This window comes from Equus asinus, chromosome X, assembly GCF_041296235.1.
Source record: "Equus asinus isolate D_3611 breed Donkey chromosome X, EquAss-T2T_v2, whole genome shotgun sequence".
NCBI classification, from domain to species: Eukaryota; Metazoa; Chordata; class Mammalia; order Perissodactyla; family Equidae; genus Equus; species Equus asinus.
Genome location: NC_091820.1, coordinates 3,754,167 through 3,775,041, shown reverse-complemented (window position 1 = coordinate 3,775,041; position 20,875 = coordinate 3,754,167). Strand labels below are relative to the sequence as shown.

Here is a 20,875-nt window from a genome sequence, read left to right as displayed (position 1 = left end):
ACTTTCCAGGAATTTTGAAATGCAGTTGTTAAACATAGGCTCCATTAACAATTTAATTATATAATCTTAAACACATTATTTAAAAAGGTAATAAATGCTTGAAACTCATCACTGACTAATTACTTTACTTCATTTTGCTATTATCTATGCTCTTGAGGTTAAGGCTATGGTATCTTTATGGTGGACATCATACATCATCATACACCCCCACATGTTTTCCAGTTTCCATGTTCTGGAACTTCCCGTTCCAGAATCTAGGTCCAGAATCCCGTTCCAGGTCTAGGATGTTGGCCAGGATCCAACTATTTCACCATGGAAATCAGAAAATGTTCCAACTCAGGGTTTCCCCTGAACCAGAGACTGGATTGTTGAATATTTTCAGCATGACATGATGCTTCATGTATATTTTTCCCGTGCCATAAATACATATTTCTTGAGGACCATGCCTTAATGCCATGTATTTCACTCATTAAAGTGCCCTGCACTATTCTGAACCCATAGACACTAATCAATTCTTATTTACTTACTTTTGGTGAGTGGATATTGATGCTATTGGAAGAAATAGTAATGTTTTTTAATTTGTTCCTTAACTCCTCAATTCAGTTCCTAATAGCTATATTTACTAACTTATTGCTCATTATCCTCCCACCCTACCCCCAGGGAGATGTAGGGGAGGAGGACATTTCCTCTCCCCAAATGGGGGTTCGTCTGGCCGGAGAATGAATTAAATTCACATGAGACAGAATAGCAAGAGAAAATTAAACAAAGCTTTATGAGGAACCATGGCCCGGGGCCTTTCTTCCCGAAGGAAGAAAGGGCACCGAAGAAGTGGGGTGCACACAGTGGTTATATACCCCCAAACGGGGTGTTTCACATGTGATTGAAATGTCCCTCCCACAATAGTCACAAGATTGCCCTGTCGGCACAGTGCTTGATGGACACAGCAGGTAGTGGGTCTGCTGTCTCGGAGGGCGTAGCCGGAGGCAAGTCGATTGTCTGGACCTGGGCGGTCACAGGTGAGCTCAGCAATCAGTTCCTAGCCTAAAGAAAGATGCTTAATCCTTAAAGAAATGCCAGCGTTGGGAGGGGGAGGGAAGTTAGTTACCGGAGGTTACCAGACTAGCACAATAAAATGCAGATTTTAAGTCCTTGCCTTTGGTATTGATTAAGAGTTTTTAGAGAGAAGGTCATCTCCTTTCTTCTTCCTGGTACAGAGAGGGAGGCACCTTTACAGATAGAGATTTACCTTACAAATGTAAATGTGTCCTAACAAAGGGCAAGTTCCATTCCTCAGAGCCTCCTTCCCTGTCCCAGTTTATCAAAAGCAATCAGCCTCAAATAATCCTGATGCCAAAGAGACATATCTTGGGGTGGCCAATTCCAGGTCCCCACAGAGACTTTTCAGACATGTTTTCCTAAGTTCCCCTCCTCATTTTAATACCACTGATGTACTCTGCATTTGCTTATGTATTGTATGCATACATCTTATACCTAAAAAGACTAAGATTTTTTTGTCCTTCAAGGACCAGTTTTTACTCCTTGGAGGGTGGTATCACCTCTGTTGAGAATACAAGTCTTATAGTTTAACATTACTATTTGTCACTGTCATTTCCCATTCCTTGTTAGCTAAGCCATATTACATGAAATTCTTCAGTATTCTACTTATGTCTTTTACTGTCTTTGCTTCTGTGTAAGAAAAACAATGCTCTTTGAAGTCCTGCCCATAGCTTTATTAGCTGCTGCAATGTTGTGATTTATAAGAAATATATATTTGGTCTTCATCCACAGTTCCTGGCTTACAGCTCTCAAAACCCTTGGAATTTCCTGAGAGTAAGAGGAATGGGAGGTCTTTTGTTATAATATTCGGTCCCTTGTCCTCAGTTCCTGAAACCACTTCAGAGCTGTAAAGGTGAAATGGGTGTCTTGTTATTCATAACAAGCCCCTTTCCAGCACAACTGGGTTTATGTTAATGAGGTGACTTTTGGAAAACCCCTAAGGATGGGGGCTGGTTGCCAGAGGAACCAACCCTGATTAGAGGGTTGGAACTTTCAGTCCCACCCACTGATTTCCAGGGAGGGGAGAAGGGCTGGACGTTGAATCAACAACCAACAGCCAATGATTTAATCAATCATGCCTGTTTAATAAAGCCTCCATAAAAACCCAAAAGGATGGGGTTCAAAGAACTTCTGGGTTGGTGAACCAGAACACTTCCTTGTGCCTCCGTGCCCAACCACAAGCTCCAAGAGGACAGAAGATCCTTAGTTCAGGACCTCACCCTATGTATCTCTTTATCTGGCTGTTGATTCATATCCTTTAATATCCTTTGTAATAAACTAGTAATCTAGTGAGTACACTAGTTTCCTGAGTTCTGTGAGCCACTCTAGCAAATTAATCAAATTCAAGGAGGGGGTCATGGGAAGCTCTGATCTACAGCCAGTTGATCAGAAGCACAGGTGACGACCTGAACTTTCAATTGGCATTTGAAATGGAGGGCAGTCTTGTAGGACTGAGCCCTTAAGATGTGAAATCTGATGCTATCTCTGAATAGACAGTTTCAGAATTGAGTTAAATTCTGGGACACCCAGCTAGTGTCCCAGAATTGCTTTGTGGTGTGGGGAAAAACCCACACATTGGAATTAGTGACCAGAATTGTTAACTATATGAATCAAAAGCATGCTTCCTAGACTCTCTAAGCCTCACCTTCCTCATCTGTGTTATGGAGAGATTAAACACCATCTTCTTTCACTTTAGAAAATATTCAGTAAGATAATGTATGTGAAATACTCTATCCCATTCTCTGACAAGCCTTCCCTCCACTTCCAGCATGCCACTATGCATAAACATCAACTGAGTTGCATTCTGACGAGCAGCCTTTGAGCATTGCTAGCATGTTTATGTTCTAGGACTGGGTGATGCTGATGAGACTTTAAAAGAAATGGAAGATGATTCTGGAAGACACGAAGTCAGAGTCACTACATTATTATGCTGTGTTTTTCCTGGAACTTGATGACAAATTTATAAGAAAATATCAGCTTTCCTAAAGTAAACAATGGCCTTCCTGATTAGGTCACCTCTCTATCATCTAGCACACCACAGTACATGGTGCTGCCCACTGAGCCAAACTCAGTGGTGGGTTTTACTTCTTGGTACTGCTGGGTGCATTTTCAGGAACTAGGAAGCATCTGAGACTTTAGTCAATATGGAAGCTAAAAAGAGAGCCTGCCACAGTTTCATGGATGCTGGCAGAAGACACAAAACCCCTGGGTCAGAGACAGAACATTATTATTCACAGCACAGGAAGCAGCATACTCAGTCTGTTGCCATCAGTTTCCTCTGCCTTCTGAGTTCCAAAGGGGTGTTGCTCAGAGGCCCAGGTTGATGCTCCACATGCATCCTGGGCTTATGAAAGTCAAATATTGTATAATGGGCAGCAAGCAAATCTGCCTTTTGCTCTGAATAGAGACCCTATTCTATCTTTCAAGGCTATTGACTGTGCAAACGTTCTTGAAAAAATAGTGCACAACAGATGAAAGCTAGGCCTCCCTAAAGTCATACAGGACAAAAGAGACCTATGGAGAGTGTCCCACAACATACATCAGCTAAGGACCCATTAGGTTTATGATGAACCCAAAGCACTATGAATTTTGCAAAGCAGAAGATATGTCAAGAAAATCAATATGCCTTCCACTTTGTTAGAGCCATCAGTGATCCCAGCTCTTGATGAGCATCCTGAGCAGGAGCTAAATTTAGGAAAGAACTAATCATGGTCTCCCTATTGCCTATCCTGTCAAATTTTTTTGCCAATTCCAGCAACTGCTTTAGCACTGAGTGTTTATACTGAAATGGAAGATGTAGGCACTTGTTGAGCTTCCAAGTGCTACAAATGCATGGAGCCAGATTAGGAGGGATAGAAAAAGCAAAGACAAGAAATAGTTTGATTCATCCTGGTTCATATTTTTCCAAAATAGGTATAAGAGTGGGAGTCATGGTTCTTCTTATTCACTAGTCCAAATGAAAAGGCGTTGACCTCTTCTTAGGGAGACAGATCAGAAATTAGACACAAAATAGTCATATCATGCAGATTAACTACCTTCTTTAAGACTCTGCTATATTCAAGTAATTAGATATTATTAATTTCATGTTGAAATTTAAGATATTGATGCAAGGTTAAATATTTTCATGGGATCAATATAAGACTGAGTTAATAAATGGTATTTAAGGTATTGCTATCAGCTGGCACAAGACCAACTAGACCAGGATGTCAAAAACAATTTTCCACATTTTCATTGGAAAAGAATCATTTTCCCCAAGGGAAATCTTTCTCTCTCTTCCTCCCTTCCTCCCTTCCTTTCTTCCTTTCTCTCCTCTCTCCTTCTTTTTCTTTCTTTCCCATAACAACAATAGTAAGTAGATTTAAAATACCCAGACTACCATAATGACAAAAAACCTGAAATTGGAAATAAGGTAAAAGGGAAAGCATGGTGAATAACTGGCAACTTCATGAAATGCATGGAGGAAACTTGTTTCTCTAGGAATTCTCAAACAGTCTTATTTAGCTTCTAAGCCAATGTTGAGTCTTTGACTTCAATGAGAAATGAAAGTGTATTTTCATTAATTAAGAAAAGGTGGCTTGAAAGAAGTCAGATGCTTGAGGAATGAGCCATTGGAGGGAAGACAGCTCTGCTACTCTGATAAGGCAGGCATGGTACAGACCTATGAACCCCAGGAGGACCAAGTTTCCACAGCTCAGTGAAGATTGCATGAAGTGATCATGTTTTTACCCCTCTGATTTGAAGTGCCAACCCAGGGATTAGCAAAAATCTCATGGGTTGCAAATGGCTGCCTAGTTTTTGTGCAGCCTTTCTGTTCATATGGAGTAGAGAAATTAAAGGAGAAATTCCTCCATGGCAATCATTCTGCAATGTTAGAATTGCTCCCCCAAAGCGCCGGGGAACCAGCCAGGTGGGGATGACCAGGAGGCATCAGAGGCTCAGAATGTTCGCATTTTTGAGACTTCAGTTGTACGTAAAAATAAACGAAGATGTACAAAAAAAAAACGTTATGAAATCATGGAATCTTTTAACATAAAAGATATAATCGTTTAACATAAAGATTATATACATTGAAATAATTGATGCTTTTGATGCCTCCAGCACATGGAAAAAAAAAAATGAAAATAACAGTGATTATTTAAGGCCAAAAATTTCTCAGGTTGAAGCCCCTGGACACATGATCTCTTAACCTTCTGACTGTCATCCTTTCCCTTCCCTTATAGGCTGGGATGGTGGCTTCAGGGGCCTGGAGACCAGCCAGGGGAATCTCTTCTGGAAGGGGCAGCCCCAAGTGCCCATCCAGGCATGGATGGGTCTGAGAGAGTCTGAGGTCTCAGTCCATTCAGGGCTTCTCAAGAAGAAAGCGGGGTGCATCTTGAAGCCCACAAAGGCCTGTGAGGTCCCTGTGAGAAGCAGAACTTGCTGAAGTATGTGGTCCCTGCTGCCCAGTCCTGTGCAGGGAAAACAAAATCTGCATATGCGTGTGTGTGTGTGTGTGTGTGTGTGTGTGTATTGGTCCTCAATTGCTATCAAAGAGGTCTTGTCTGCAACCACTGTCAGGGACTTATGGACAGATAGCTCAATTATGCTAGTAATGAGTGAGGGTGACTTGAGAATGACAATGCAATGGGCTTGAGGATTGTGTTTATCTGTAACTTCAACCCTCTCACTTTATTAATAAAAACCCGTGTTACTTCATTTTATACCAGAAGGCTCATGACTTTAAAATTGGAGTAGATCACATTTGCAGATGACTTCATCATGGTCTGCCCAAGGTAGAAATCTCAACCCTCAGGAATGAGCCGATATAAGTAGGAAGACCAAGTAACATCCATTCTTTCTGGTAAATTTCCATTGATGTTTTTGGAGTAATCTGCCCAACTTATGAGAAGAAGGTTAACTGAAGATAATGAAACAAAATTCAACTTCTGTTACATTAAAAATAATAAACATTTGAAAAGTGAGGCATTGCAGAGAGACATACAAATGGAGCCTACAGTCCAGTGGACAAGATGTGTGTATACACACACACACACACACACACACACCCCCTATGTGCCACTGGAAGTAGGTGGATTAAGTACTGTCAGAGGTCAAGGTGCTTGGAGAGCACAGGAGGTAAAATGACAAATTTTTCTGAGGGAGGCTGTGGGGGGAGTGGATGGTTACACCAGGAAATTATAAGTCCTTTGGAATTAAATAATATTTCCAAGACTATCACACCCTGGTTAGCACAGGGCTGACCAGAGAGAAGGTAGATTCGCTAATCATTCCTTGATGTGATGAATTGTAAAAAGATCAAGGCTGTTGATGAGAGCTATACAATTCTCAGCCAGAGTGAAGAAAATCTATTTTGCTTGATGCAGGAATTACAGATTTGGCTGTCAAGTTCCGCCTCTCCCCTAATTTGATACCTTTTGGCAGGCTTTACGAGCTGATGATGTACTTCTTAGTCTGGTTCATTCATCTATGGTGTGTCTGAAAGAGCTGTAGCAACCCTTCTGCAACTTATAAAATATTTAGCATATTGGTTTGACTTGGTCAACGTTCTTTTATGTTTCTATAAAACAGCTTGCTACAGCTTGCTTACTGCCATCCATATCCATATCCGTATCCATCCATGCATTCATACATGCATACACATGTACTTACATATGTTAGGTATCTGCTGCAGCATGACAAATTACCACAGATTTAGAGGCTGAAACACACACTGACTATCTCACAGGTTCTGTGGATCAAGAGCTGGAGCATAGCTCAGCTGAGTCCTCTGCTCTAGGATGTTCACAGACTGCGATGCAGGTATTGGCCAGGGCTGGGGTCTCTGGAAAACTTGAGTGGGGAAGAATCCATTTCCAAGATCACACGGTTGTTGGTGGAATTCAGTTTCTCAAAGGCTGTGGGACTGCGGACTTCAGTTCCTCACCGGCTGCTGGCCAAAAGGCACTATCAAAAGTTTTTTGACATGAAGATATTGCACAGGTTCATCTGTTCCCTTCATAATTTTGGTCATGACTATTCCAGGACAATATTCCCCTCTTACTAATATAACAATGCTTTATAGCAGAAGTTGATCCCCTTTCAAAACAAATCCATTGGTATTAATACATATCTTCCTACTGCTTTTCCTACATATATGCGTACATGTCACAAGCAAAGCATTATTTGCAATACTTTCCCTCTCTTCTCAATGCATGATAGTAAAAAACTGAAATGCTTATTTTAAAAAATAGATTCCAAAATCAACCTAGCGTTTGAAAGGAGAAAAGAGAGCAATTGTCCTAATAATTTTTTGTCAGCCTCAGTTTATTTACACTAAAATTATAAACCATGTTTCATTCACCAGAGATGTTCTCTTTCCCTACCGGGACAGCTGGCACAGGTCACTCACAAGAGAGAGGGTTGTTTGCTCGAGAGTCAGTAAACAAAGCTCATCTATGCTACTTATTATTTTGCCCTCTCCCAATTTTTTTTTTTTTTTTTGTGAGGAAGCTTGGCCCTGAGCTAACATCTGTTGCCAATCTTCCCTCCTTTTGCTTGAGGAAGATGGTCCCTGAGCTGACATCCATGCCAGTCTTCCTCTACTTTGTATGCGGGACACTGCCACAGCATGGCCTGAAGAGTGATATGTAGGTCTGCGCCCGGGATCCAAACCTGCGAGCCCCGGGCCGCCGAAGAGGAGTGCACAAACTTAACCACTACACCACTGGGCTGGCCCAAAACTTCCTTCTCTTGAAATACAGTCTACCTGAAGTGTCAAGTATGAAAGTAGGAAGTGAAGTAGTGTTCATACATAGGACAAAGATATAGGGGCAGAATCAGGTATGAATCAACCAGCATTTATACATAAAATATACAGGGGTTATATAAAAATATATAACATAATATTTATATATAATATATATCTATGTATTATATATAATATACAGCATTATATGTAACATTATATATAATATATATTATATGTAATTCCTCTCTATTTTATGTATAAATACATATTTCAATATTGTGTACTACATGTGTATATTTATATATATATATTTTTTCTAAGTAACATGGAGAGAGGAAATTTTAGTTTTCATAATTTTGAAGTGTACTATGTGTAGTTATTTGTCGAAGGGACATAGACATTGTGAAAGATTTTCATGAAAAGTCTTAGGCAATACCAGTGGACCAGTTGCTTCAAAATGTCGTTTAAAAAGGAACTCTACCTCTTTGAGGCCATTTATTTGGGATTCAATATCCTTGGTTTTCACACAAAAGCAATAGTTAATGGGTTTCTCATCCTCAATGAATGTAGTGAAGTTCAGGATCTTGAATACTTTTTAAAAATCAGGGCCATTTAAAAGTCATTTAGACTAATCATGCCCAGTGATGAAATAATAACTAGGGAAAGAATTTACAATAATCAGATAGAGAGTCAGCACAGAGCATCTCTCTGTACAGTGTATGCCTGTTACATAATTAATGGTGTTTGATGGGTTTGAAATAACAGAGTCGGAAGGACAAAGGCTTCAAGAGACCAGGAGCAGACTCCAGCCCACGAGGATTTCATTATACTATGAACCCACCATCAACTCATCACCATTAGCACTTTCAGCGTTTAAGGACTACCTACAAAAGACTCACTTAGCACGGTGTCCCTACAAATGCAGATTCCCAGAACACAAGGCCTGCTAAATCTGAGTCCTCCTATTGAGTTCCAAGAGCATAGATTTTTTGTTTTAGCAAGCTACCTGGCTGAACTTTAGGCACATGGAACTTTCTTACCTTACTCAATGTTCATTTATTTTTTTCCAGAATTTGTTTACTTGGAATGATTTCCATCTCTGCTCTGAAACCTTATCTCTGACGGATTTTCTCATCATCTCTATAGGAAACACACTATGCCTCTCGTATGCTTCTAAGATGGCATATACTTTATAGTACCTTGAATTTTAGTAACTGAAGAACTTGATTTATCACCTTATTAAATTTTAAGCACCTTGGATGTCAAACATATTTATATCTCCAAGAGTGTGTGGTGATTAATAAAATAGTATATATTACTATTGTACTAATAAGGATTATTCTACTTAATCGTATTTCTGTTTTGTTTTAACCATTGTATCAAAAGAGCCAATACGAGTTAGTATTACCCCAAAGCCTCCCTGGCTTAACCAATATTGCAATTAGGGTTAATCGTGTCATCCTCACAGGAACACGGACATTATATCAGAATGCGGTCGATGGAGATAAGAAGATGGACTCATCAGAGAGAGCAGTAGTACAGTACAGAGTATTTCTCAGATGCCTTCCAGCTCTCTTATACCAAACCCAGTTCATATATCAATGGGTCCTTCTCCGCCCTCTCTTGTTTTCTATCTTTTCATGACATGTTTCTCCATCTCGCCATGCTCCATAATTAGATTTCAAATGGAAGCATGAAGAATTGTCCCCTATCTCTTCCAAGATTCCCTGATTTAAAACTTTATAACTCTATTCACTGTATTACAACCTGTTCTCCCAAGAGTTATGAAATGATGTGTTTGGTTCTCCTTCTTCCAATCCTGGTCTCGTATAATTAGGATTAGAGAAAATTATAAACCCCTAAAATTATACATTCGCTTTTTCTTAAAATAATTCCTTTGTCTGCTTGAGTATTTTTTTAAAAATCTCAATAAGATCATTCAGACAGAAATGAAAATGTGTTTGCCAGCCCCCCCTCCCAGGTAACGTATCTCATGGTAGAGATCTGCTACTCGACCAAACCACCCATATACTAAGACAAACGTGAAGGTTTTGCCCGTGAACCTAAACTTTCCCTACCCAAGTTCACTTTTTTATGCTGCCTTAATGTATTTAGAAATGACCTCTCTTACCCATACCAATTGCCATGTCCTTTTCTTCTTCTCTTTCTCTCTTTTATTCATGATGTCATTTCCCTGGGACGTCCATCCTTGCAACAGTCTCAGAAAATATTTCCTTCACTTTCAATCTTCTCCCCTCCAACTCATTCTCCATATTGCCACCAGAGTGATTGTCCTGAAATAAATCTGATTATTCCTCCCTATCACCTGCTTAAAAGAAATGATTGGCTCCCCACTGCCTCCTGGATAAATTCCACCTTTCCACATGGCATTCAGGGTCCTCACAGACAGGTCTCAGAACACTTCTTCCCCATCTTGTGTAATTTCTTGTCTTTTCACACTCTATGCCCTGCTCATACCAAACCCTCTGTATTTCAAATCCCCACATACAGATTCTTGCTTCTATGCCTTTATCCAGACTGTTGCCATGGCTTTTTTCTCAACTTCTGCATCTGATCAATATCTATTTACCATTCTTTCTCTGCTGAGAACACTTCCTCTGAAGATCCTTGCTTCATCAGTTCCACCTCCATGGATCCCTAGGAATTCATACTACAGGACTTTTTCACACCTTCTTTAATTGCATTTTTCTTCTTATGCTCTTGGCTACCTTATGCATGAGACTATATGGCTCTTCAAAAATAAATGGATGTATCTTACTCTCAAATGCATTTTCAGTGCTTAGGACTATGTCTGTGCTCAAAAACTGCTTGATGAATTTATAAATCAGTCAATTAATTCATTCTTGGCAAAGCCTATGACTTTCTGGCCTGCTATAAATTATTGTGTTCAAGTTAAGGCTCTGCTTCTAAACTCTACTTTGGGAAATATCTATATCTATATCTATATTTTTGCATCTATATCTACGTAAGTCAGTGATTTGGGGGAAAAGCTGTTTATCAACAATACTATTATGTTAGTGGATTTTAAATATCCAGGGACAAGAAACATATATGTTTCTTATATTATTGATATATGTATCTATTTTGTGTATATATTATACATATGTAAAGAGTGATTAAAAGTAGCCCTCTCTAGGGGCTGGCCTGGTGGCGTAGTGCTTGGGTTCCCACACTCCACTTCAGCAGCCCAAGGTTCACTGGTACAGATCCCTGGTGCGGACCTACACACCACTAATCAAGCCATGTTGTGGCAAGCATCGCACATATAAAGTAGAGGAAGATGGGCATGGATGCTACCTCAGGGCCAATCTTCCTCAGCAAAATGAGGAGGATTGGTGGTGGATGTTAGCTCAGGGCTAATCTTCCTCAAAACAAAAAAAGGTAGCTCTCTCTATCATATGTATATGTAATGGTTTTGATGAATATATACACATCTACATGTATATATATGAGTTTATATATATCTCTTTTTGGTAACGGGTGTTTTCATACATGTTATCTCATTTAATCATCCCAAGGAACCCACAAGAGAGCTATTTTAACCACTGTTTAATAGATCTATTGCTTAAGATGCACAGAACGCTACAGCTTTTCCAACAAGCCAAAGTCAGCAAGAGTAGACACTTGACGTGAAATTAGGTCCCCTGCTCCAGTGTTCATCACATCCCTCATTATTGGTCATGTCCCCCAGGAATCTGTCTCTTAAAACATGTGAAAAACCTCTAATTGTACCATCACAACAAATAATTGCAGCACGTTGGAGGCCTGTTTGCTGCCTTAATGAGAAGCAATTGTGAGAATGTGCTATGGGTAGGCGGCATTATCCTTCTCCTTCAATAAATAAATTCATAGCCCTGTGAAATAATTTCTTAAAAAAGCAAATATTTATTTAGAACTTCTTGCATGTTGAGTGCTGTATTACCTCAGCCCATATCACAATAATATTATGAGGTCATTACTTTCATCTTGCCCAATTTACAGTTGCAGAAATGGACACAAAGCTTTTAAATACACACCTAAGGTCATATGCAACTTGAACCCAAGCGATCTACTTTTAGAATCTATGTTCATATTGCCACAACACTCTACACCGTTCCCTGATTTATCAGTTAGGGACTTCAGACACTGCCCATTTAAAGCCAACTCCCTCCAACCCAATGATCAGTACCGGGTCATGTTACAAACTTAAAGTTGACCAGGAAAGATAAACTCCTGGACCCCAAAAGTGAAGAGGGGTATCTAAAAATAACTGGCCAATCCTAGCAACATCTGCAATATTGTATTCATCAAAACCACTACTGTATAAGAAAAGAAACAAAGACATCAACCCTACAACTGGGCTTAAGAGAGGTTCCTGTTCTTTACAGATCTTCATTCTAATTTTGCTGCCAAAATATATATATATGTGTATATGTACACACATCGCTTTCCAATATAACCTCAGTAACACCCAGAAAGAGTAACACATTTGTCAGCCTGACCGCTGGGGAATAGCTCTATATTGCTGGCACTCAGAGCACGACCCCACAGAGTTAAAGATGTTTGCAAATACTGTAGCCTGTTTGGTGTCGAGGGTATTGAAAAGGTGCAGAGAAGCCAGAGCAGAAGCTCCCCTGTGTGCTTCTGGCATGGTGAACCTGTGTGCCACGCTCACCTGTTCCCCATCCTGGCACGAGGAATCTCTCTGTTACAGCTGGTTTGCACTGGGATTAGCGGCTCTTTCCATTCGCTTGTAGCTGTGGATGTGGTTTCTGTAGTGATGAAGCCGACTGCGGAGATCTATTGGCTGCTGGCTTTGTAAATTTCATTCAGTTTGGTCCAATAGCAGAGGGGAGCAGGGAGACATCAGGACCTCTCTCTCCAGTCTCTCTTCCTCCCAAACCCGTCTCTGTCTCTCAGTACAGAGCTCTTATTCAGACCTAGCTCTGCCCTTCCTGCTCCGACTGTGTTCCTTTTTCTTCCTGACCAGAAGACTATTTACGACAGAAACAACGAGTTTCCTCCAAACGGCGGGGTCGCTGTCGGTGGTCCTCACATTCCTTTGGAGGAGCAATTCTAGTTGGGATTCGAGAAAGCAAAGGTGCCTGGACTAAATACATCCTCCTGAATCATACCCTCCATCTGGGTTCCCTAGAAAAAGCTGGATGTGTAAAAGGAACATTTACAGCCGATGCAGCTTTTCCACAGCTGAGGTAGGTGCTGTTTTAAGATGTGCCTCTGGGTTATTTATTTTTAAGCCTTTTAAACATTTTGACTTGTCTGTGCTCCCCAGCTAGAGGTGATAAGCCTGGCTGCAAACGTTTGAGCTTCACTTAATCTGACATTTTCTCTTTTATTTTAAAAATTTGGATGGGACTTTCTCCCATCTGTCGCTCCATTTTTTAGGTGTGGGTGGGAGTGTGGACATGTGTGTACGGTGTGTCCTGTGCAAGCTTCATGCACGTCTCGACAGACACCATTTGATATTTTTTTGGACTTAAAAAATCGGGACCACCGTGGTTTCGAAGCGTTTTGCTGCAATCAGCTATTTGAACGGCTCTGGGGCCGTGTGTGATATGTTTACAAAGTAGCGCTGTCTTACATACAAATAAACAGAAGAGTGTGGCGGGGAGAGGAGAAAAAAATATATATCTGCAGTACAGGGAGAGAAGGAGCAAAGCGCCAGTTCTCTGCAAACCGGGACTGGCGATGGAGAAGGCAGGACGACTTCTGCAAACTGTGAGCAACCAGGGGCTTTTTTTCCCTGCTTCTGCTTTAAGGAAACTGTCAGCTACCACCTCCTGGGGTGCTTTTTTTGGGTTAACCAGAGAGAAAAAAGGAAAACAGGCTTGGCTGGTGTTGCATTAAGCGGTTTTTTTCTCCTCCTTCCTCTGCTGGCTTCGGATAAGATGACGGCTTGTGTGATGCACGAAATAACGCACGTGATTGATTAGGACCTGGCTGGGTTTGCAGGAGAGCAACCCGGGCGAGCCAGAGACCCCGGGCGAAGACGAAATGACGGTAGTTTAGCGCTGTTTCTGCAAAGCTGGGGAGCGGGCTACCTGCCCCTCTTTTCCCGTGCGTGTGGGTTAGAGGGGAGGCAAGCGGCGGAAGGCGGCGGGGGTTGGGGGCTGGTGGTTTTGCTTCTTCAGGAGCCTTTGGGTCTGGCCTGGACATTTCCGAGTGGCACGCGGCTGCCGCCTGAACCATCCCCGAGCTGCCCGCTTTTCCAGAGGACCACAAAAGTTGGTGGCTGCGGCGACGGGTGCCGGGCGCCCTAGCCCGGGTCTCAGGGGCTGCGAAGCCCCAGCTGGTGCCCACGGAGAACCCTCGTTCCCGGGAGCAGAGCCCGTAGGGCGTACGGCCAACCAGTCCCCTTGAGCGAGGCGGGGGCGGGGGTCTGGGGAGTCAGTTCCTATATGCGGACCACCCCCATAGCCTTGGGCAGCCTAACAAACAATCCCCTCGATCCCAAAGCTCTCTGCCGTCCCGCGCTTCAAATCCCACCCCCCGGAACCCCAATGCTTTACCCGGCCGATTTCATCTCGACACCTCCCTCCACCTCCATTCCCGCGTGGCTCGGCCTGGCCCGCTCACACTCCAGTGGGCAGAAATGATAGCGAAGGTCCGCCAAGCCCGCAGCCTGGGGTCGGGGGAGCAATGGGGGAAGGGGGGTGGGCGAGGGGCTGTGACATCATGGAAAAAACAAGTGAACTTGAGGCCCGCCCCCTCCCCAAGGCCGCGGTCGAGGCGCCCCTGGCCTGCGCCCGCATTCGCGGGGCCTGACCTGCGGACGCGCGGGCGCGGGTGGTTGGGGGGGATGTCTCGCTCTACTGCAGATGATGCGGGGGTCGAGGGCTTGTGGTGGGAGGAGAGGCCGAGGTCCCCGCCTCCGCCCCCCCACCCCACGGTCGTTCTCTCCTGCTCCGGCTTCCAGGACGCCTGCCGCCTCTCTTGGGCGTGCTGGCATCCTTCAGTCTCCTGGACGCCCCCTTTTTCCCCTCCTGCCCCCCAGCCTGCTTCGGCTCTTTTGCCCCTGAGAGAAGTGGTAGGCTCGGTTTCCTCGGCGGGAGTGGTGGGGGGGAGGGGGTGGGAGATGGTCTCCTGTCAGCACCCTGGCCTTTGGGCCCGCGGATCGCAGTGCCCGGCGCAGTCCTGGGCCCGGCGCACCCTTCCGCCGCCTGCTCGCCGCCAGACACAGCCCCCTTTCTTCCCGGCGCGGCGGGGGCCGGAGCCGAGGGTCACTCCAACCCCTGCACCTCCGGGGCCTGGCTGGGACCACCCTGGGAACAGATTTCCCGCTTGGAGGGCCAGGGGCGCCTGGAGAGCGTTCTCTGCATCCCTCCCGCTCCATCCCAACGGATTTTTTTTTTTTTTTTTTTTTTTTCTGGTTGCAGGTTTCCTTTTCTCTGACTCCTTCCTCTGAACCGACTGGCAAGTGTGGGCCTCTTTTTATTTATTTTCAGAGCCACTGGGTTGCTATTTCAGAGCTGGCGGGGTCGGGGTGCGAGAGGCAACGTTGGGGGTCCAGGGGGTGGCGGTGGCTCGCAGCTTGCGCCACCGCTGGGTGTGCGGGTAATGAATTAAACCCAGCGCCAGGGCGAGTCTAGGGTGAACGAGGACGGCGGATCCCAATCTGTCATTTGGATCCAACTTAAGAAATTTGGGGTGAGGGTTGATGGGTGGGGGTTATCGAAGTAAGCAGGTGCTGTTCTTGCGAGCAGAATCCACAAGGTGGTGGTATGGATTCTTCTTTTGATTTGATTTTTTCTGTTTGGTCAGTTGGGGGGAACGGGTGTCTGTGCTCCTAGCCTATGCTTTCTGAAGGGATTCAGTGCTGCCAGGGCTTCCACATCCAGAGCGCACTGCATTTAACTGTTTTCTATTGGGAGGTGGCACGAGCTAGCTCCCTCCTCAGAGTTAGCACTTACTATGATTTGAAGGATGCAGAGGGAAAAAAAGAAAAAGTTTGGGGAGACCTAGTTATCCTGAAGAAGAATTTCCAGTTTGTGCAGGCGTTCTGCAGGCCACGTAGAAGTACGTTAGGTACTTTCTTCAGCTAGATTAGGTAAGCATGTAAAGACCTGACTTTCCAGCAGAACAAAGCAACCTCAGCTGCTAAGAGAGCTGCCTGCTTTGAATGGAGATGCTTAGCGTTTTCCTAGAGGATAGCAAAGCCGGGAGAAATGATCAGATTGCACAGAAACCTGCATTTCTGTAGGGCCAGATTAGGGGAGTGAAGAATTATTTCATGCCTTGGTTGGCTGTGGGAAGAGGTTAACAGCAATCCTGAAAATCCTCAGGATAAACATCCATGTGTAGATGGACAGAAGGTGGTTGGGAGGGGGATAATGGCACATGGTTGCATCCATCCCTTATTTCCAGAAAAAAAATCTAGATTTTTAAAATTTGTCCCCAAATTAAAAACATAAAAATTTCTCAGAGGCGTCTGCAAATATGTTTTTCCAGATTAGAAGTTCAGTGTTCTATTACCCTAGGAAATGTAGTTGAATATATATATATATATATATATATATATATATATATATATATGGCAATTTAAAAAAGTATCTTCCTTGACATGTAAGAAAACAATCAAGCCAATTGTAACAAGTGGAAAATTACTTCATCAGTTTTAATCACTGGATTCAAATGAGACGTTTGATTTTTTGGAAACCAGAATGATTTCGAGCAGAGATTTAATGATAATTACATTTTCCTAATAATGACTGTGCTTTGATGCTGTTTTTAAGGTGTTTTGACATATTTTTCCTGGGTGGAGGAATTGTTGTTTTCCTTTGTAATTTTTTAAAAGAAAATAATGCTGAATGTACATTTGGCCCTAAAACTATCGGTCCAGTTAATTTTTACCCAAATCTAAGAATATAAAAGATACTTGATAAGTAATCGATTGCTGCCTAAGGTGGATAGAGAAGGTATAGGGATGCTATTAAATTTACAGGTGAATAGACTTGAGGGTATTTGAAAGTTCATTGTTTGGGCCTGGGACACAGACTAATAATAAGTGTATGGGTTTTTTTTTTTTTTTTAATTTCTGAACTTGGCCTTTTTATTTTTTTTTCTTTGTAGTAATTTGTGGAAAGGTTCTGGTTTCTGCACAAAGATGAGAGTGCTTACTAACCAGGCACGTTCCGTTGTTTTCAGACTGTGCAAGGGTCTCTTTAAGAACTCTTTATATGTAGTGCTCTTATGCCTGGATCACAACAAAAACCTAGAGACCGTTCAAATAAAAGTAAACGTTCAAGTGCATGGGGTCTGGCCTCTGTTTAACATTTTTCCATTTTAATTGGTACTCCATGTTTTAAACCTTTATTACATGGTTGAGTATTGTCAATAATGCAACTTGTTGATAGAATTATTTTATTCAAATGAAGTGATGATATAAAAATATTTTAAGTCCTTTAACACCCTCACTCTGAAGATAGGATTGTCGCATTAAAACATACTTAGATTCCAAACTTGGTGAGAGTTGATTTTAGTATCTGAAAGTCACATGTAAGGAACAGATTTTTAGTATATAAAGCAGCCTGCATTCTTTCCATAATAATTTCTACTCTTAACAATGTACATTTTATTCCCAAATGAGAAAAATATGTTCAGGGTTTCATTTAAATCAGTTGCCCATGTTTTTTGTTCTTTCTGGATACTGTATCTTTTTAGAAGAGAGACATCTTCTACTTAGTTATATTAAAAAATTCTATGACAGAGTATGCCTTCGTATGTAGCAACAAATGATTTCTTAAACTTCTCAGCTACCAGTTCCCAATCAGACAGTTTTTGCCTCGCCAAGGAGAGGAAGTCAGGATTTGGAGATTGAAGCCCCTGTGGTTCTAGGCAATTAGGTCATCTCTTGTGCGCTGTGACCGTTCATGGACCATTCACTCAATGAATATTTTCCAGTTTTGTCATTTTTCTCTAAACAACCTTCATTTGGCTGTTCAAAGCCTCCACTGTTCTTTACTGAATGAATGGCAGAATGGGAAACCCTTCCTCATTTTTCTTGGGGAGGAGCAAAGTAGCACAAATGAACAAGGAAAAAAAAATGGTCCCACCGAGAAGTTTGCCATTTTGCCATTTATGGGCTTTGAATAAATGTATATATATATATATATATATATAAAGATTTCTCTCTGTGGTGGTTTTACTAAACACAAATTAAATAAAAAGCTCATAGAATCAGCACATGAATGGAAGGTTGGTAGTGGAGAATAACCTAGGGCTCTGATTCCAAACTTCAGATGCTCAGTGTTGAGTTCACCTGTCCCGGGTGCCAGCAGAACGCCCGAGCCCCACTTGCCTGTGGAAGTTGGCCAATAAGTTTCCAGCATGATCCTCTTCTCTGGCCCACGCCACCGTCCTTCCTCCCAGAAGTGGTACCTGAAAGAAAACAAACAAACTCCAACAAATAAAAAATACGTAGTAAGATGAGGTTTTATTGACTTGATTCCACAGGAGAAAAGAGTGGTCCTTGTATAATTGAGTATGGAAATGAGGAAAAATGAACCCTAAAGGCCACATTGGAATAAATCTCAAGGAGACAAATCTTTGTCTCAGGATAGTGTTAATGAATGGCATGTGCTTCCACAGCTCTTTGGGAAGGTGGGGAAATAACCCAGAGCTTTGGGTGATTTTATTTAAAATGTTTGTTGTATAAATAGTGCTTTGCCACAGTAACAGAGTGCTATTTTTATTTGTTTATTTATTTATTTATTTATTTATTTATTTTGAGGAAGGTTAGCCCTTAGCTAACATCTGCCAATCCTCCTCTTTTTGCTGAGGAAGCCTGGCCCTGAGCTAACATTCGTCCCCATCTTTCTCTACTTTCTATGTGGGATGCCTACCACAGCATGGCATGCCAAGCGGTGTCATGTCCGCACCCGGGATCCGAACTGGCGAATCCTGGGCCACCCAGGCAGAACGGGTGCACTTAACCGCTGCGCCACTGGGCTGTCCCCCAGAGTGCTATTTTTAGGTGACAGCTGGACCCTCATGACTCTGTGTGTTGATATTGGTGATCATTTTGGTTTCAAGATGCAAATATCTAATCAGATGATGAGACCTTGGATCCTGAAGTCATCATCCCAGGTGTATGTCTTTATTTTAGTTCATCGTGGTAAGAACATGTAACATGTGGTGTACCCTCTTAACAAAATTTTAAGTGTACAACTCAGTATTGTTGACTCTAGGTACGATGTTGTACAGCAGATCTCTAGAACTTATTTATCTTGCTTAACTGAAACTTTATGCCCATTGGTTCATAATTCCCATTTCCCCCTCCCACAGCCTCTGGCAACCAACATTTCACTCTTTGAGTCTATGGATTTAACTGTTTTAGATATCTGCAAGCATCAACCCCTCATCCAGGCTCATTTTCCTTTTTTTTGTTTGTTTGTTTCATTGGGGGTTTTTTTGGTGGGTGAGATGGGAAGATACATATTTTGCAAAGTGTACTTCTTTAAAGAGTGGAACTTCACCTGCTATTTTTCTACATGAGAAAGAAAAGAAACTTGGTTAAAGTTGCATTACCTGATAAGGTTTTGGATCCTTTAAAAAAGAACCAGGGTTACCTGGGATTGATACCAGTAAGAAACCCCACAGCGAGTTGATGTTTGTTTTCGCATTTTGCTCTGTTCTTACAGCTGTGATAGGTTTTGCACGAGGTATCATTTTCCACGTTTCATATTTCAATGTCACCAAAGTTTGGTTCAGAACAGTGAGAGGGACACATATTACATTACCTTGATGGTCAGCCAGCTTCGGCTGCTCAGCCTGCAGAGTGGAACTGTGGTCTCAGAAAGGTGGAGGGTTGGGGGGTGGAGACCAGAATCCATTGAGATCAAGTGCTTGTATTGTTTTCATATTTTTCCTACTTAAGATAAGCGTAACTCTATGAATGAGCTAGGTGGGAAAACGTAAAAATAAATGCATTGTTTTTTACAAATAAACTGTTTCATTTTTAACTGCTTTTCTAAGTCAGCCAGATATGCCCTCCTGGCCTCAAGGCATGTGGTAAGAATTGAAATGTGTGTGTGTGTGTCTGTGTCTGTTTATGTACGTAGATGTGCCCATATGCACAAGCATAGCCAAGAGCTATTTCTTGCTTAAAATGTTTTTCTCAGCCATTGCAACACATTCCATTAAAGCAAAAAACAAAATACCAGAATGAAAAATGTGATTTTAGCCTTAGTCCTTTTCCTTTGCATTCACCCAGCGAGTCTGATTTTTTAAAATTCATAATGTAAGTTACCTGTGATTGACCTGAGAGCACTCCGCATGTGAGGGGGAAGACATTCATTAGCAACGGGACCTAAATCAATAGAGAGTATAGGTTTAGGGGCAGGCACCCATTTTCTCTAAGTTTCCTTGAAGCATTCTCTTCTAATTTGAGTAATATTTTTCTAACAAGATATCATCACCCATGTTTACAGTGAAATAATCTATATGATAGATGTGATAAAATACTACCCTTTCGTGTACGTCACTATTGTGCCATGTTGCATACAGGGATGGAGAAATTGACAATTTTTACAGGGATCAAACTGGGCACTCTTTTTTTTGTGTGTGAGGAAGATTGGCCCTGAGCTAAAATCTGTTGCCAATCTTCCTCTTTTTGCTTGAGGAAAACTGTTGCTGAGGGAGCATCTGTGCTGGTCTTCCTCCATTTCATGTGGGATGCTGCCACAGTGTGGCTTGACAGGTGGTGGTAGGTCCACATCCGGGATCCGAAACTGCAAGCCCCAGGCAGCCGAAGCAGAGAGCGCAAACTTAACCACCACGCCCCCAGGCTGACCCCTGGGCACTCTTTTTAAAAGGCTAAAACTCATAACCCTTTTACCTGCGTTGTAGGGCATGCATGCCTTTCTTTTGCTTGGTGCCATACGAGCTCTGCTGAGAGACTGTTTCATTGAAACCTTCTGGCACTGTCACAGGAGCGTTGTATCAGCAGAGTCAAGAACCTTGGAGTCACAAAACTTGAGAAACTCATAATAATCTCTCTATGGTCTTGGGTCCCTTCTTCCTGCAGAGTTCCTTTGCATTCAGATTCACCCTGGACTACTCATTCATACTGCC

The 20,875-nt window shown here is 42.4% G+C and overlaps 1 protein-coding gene across 4 annotated transcripts in view; it reads left to right on the top strand.

The window, feature by feature from the left end:
- The first annotated feature begins 12,509 nt into the window (after nucleotides 1-12,509).
- NLGN4X (neuroligin 4 X-linked) overlaps nucleotides 12,510-20,875 on the top strand; it is a 291,678-nt gene continuing 283,312 nt past the window's right edge. Inside the window, exon 1 of one of the 4 annotated variants that reach the window (XM_044768194.2) lies at nucleotides 12,510-12,996. The gene's annotated coding sequence lies outside the window, so the exon portion shown is untranslated. Of the gene's footprint in view, nucleotides 12,997-13,632; nucleotides 13,862-20,875 lie in introns of those variants that run through there. The other 3 variants (XM_044768193.2, XM_070502561.1, XM_070502562.1) reach the window with 3 other exon arrangements.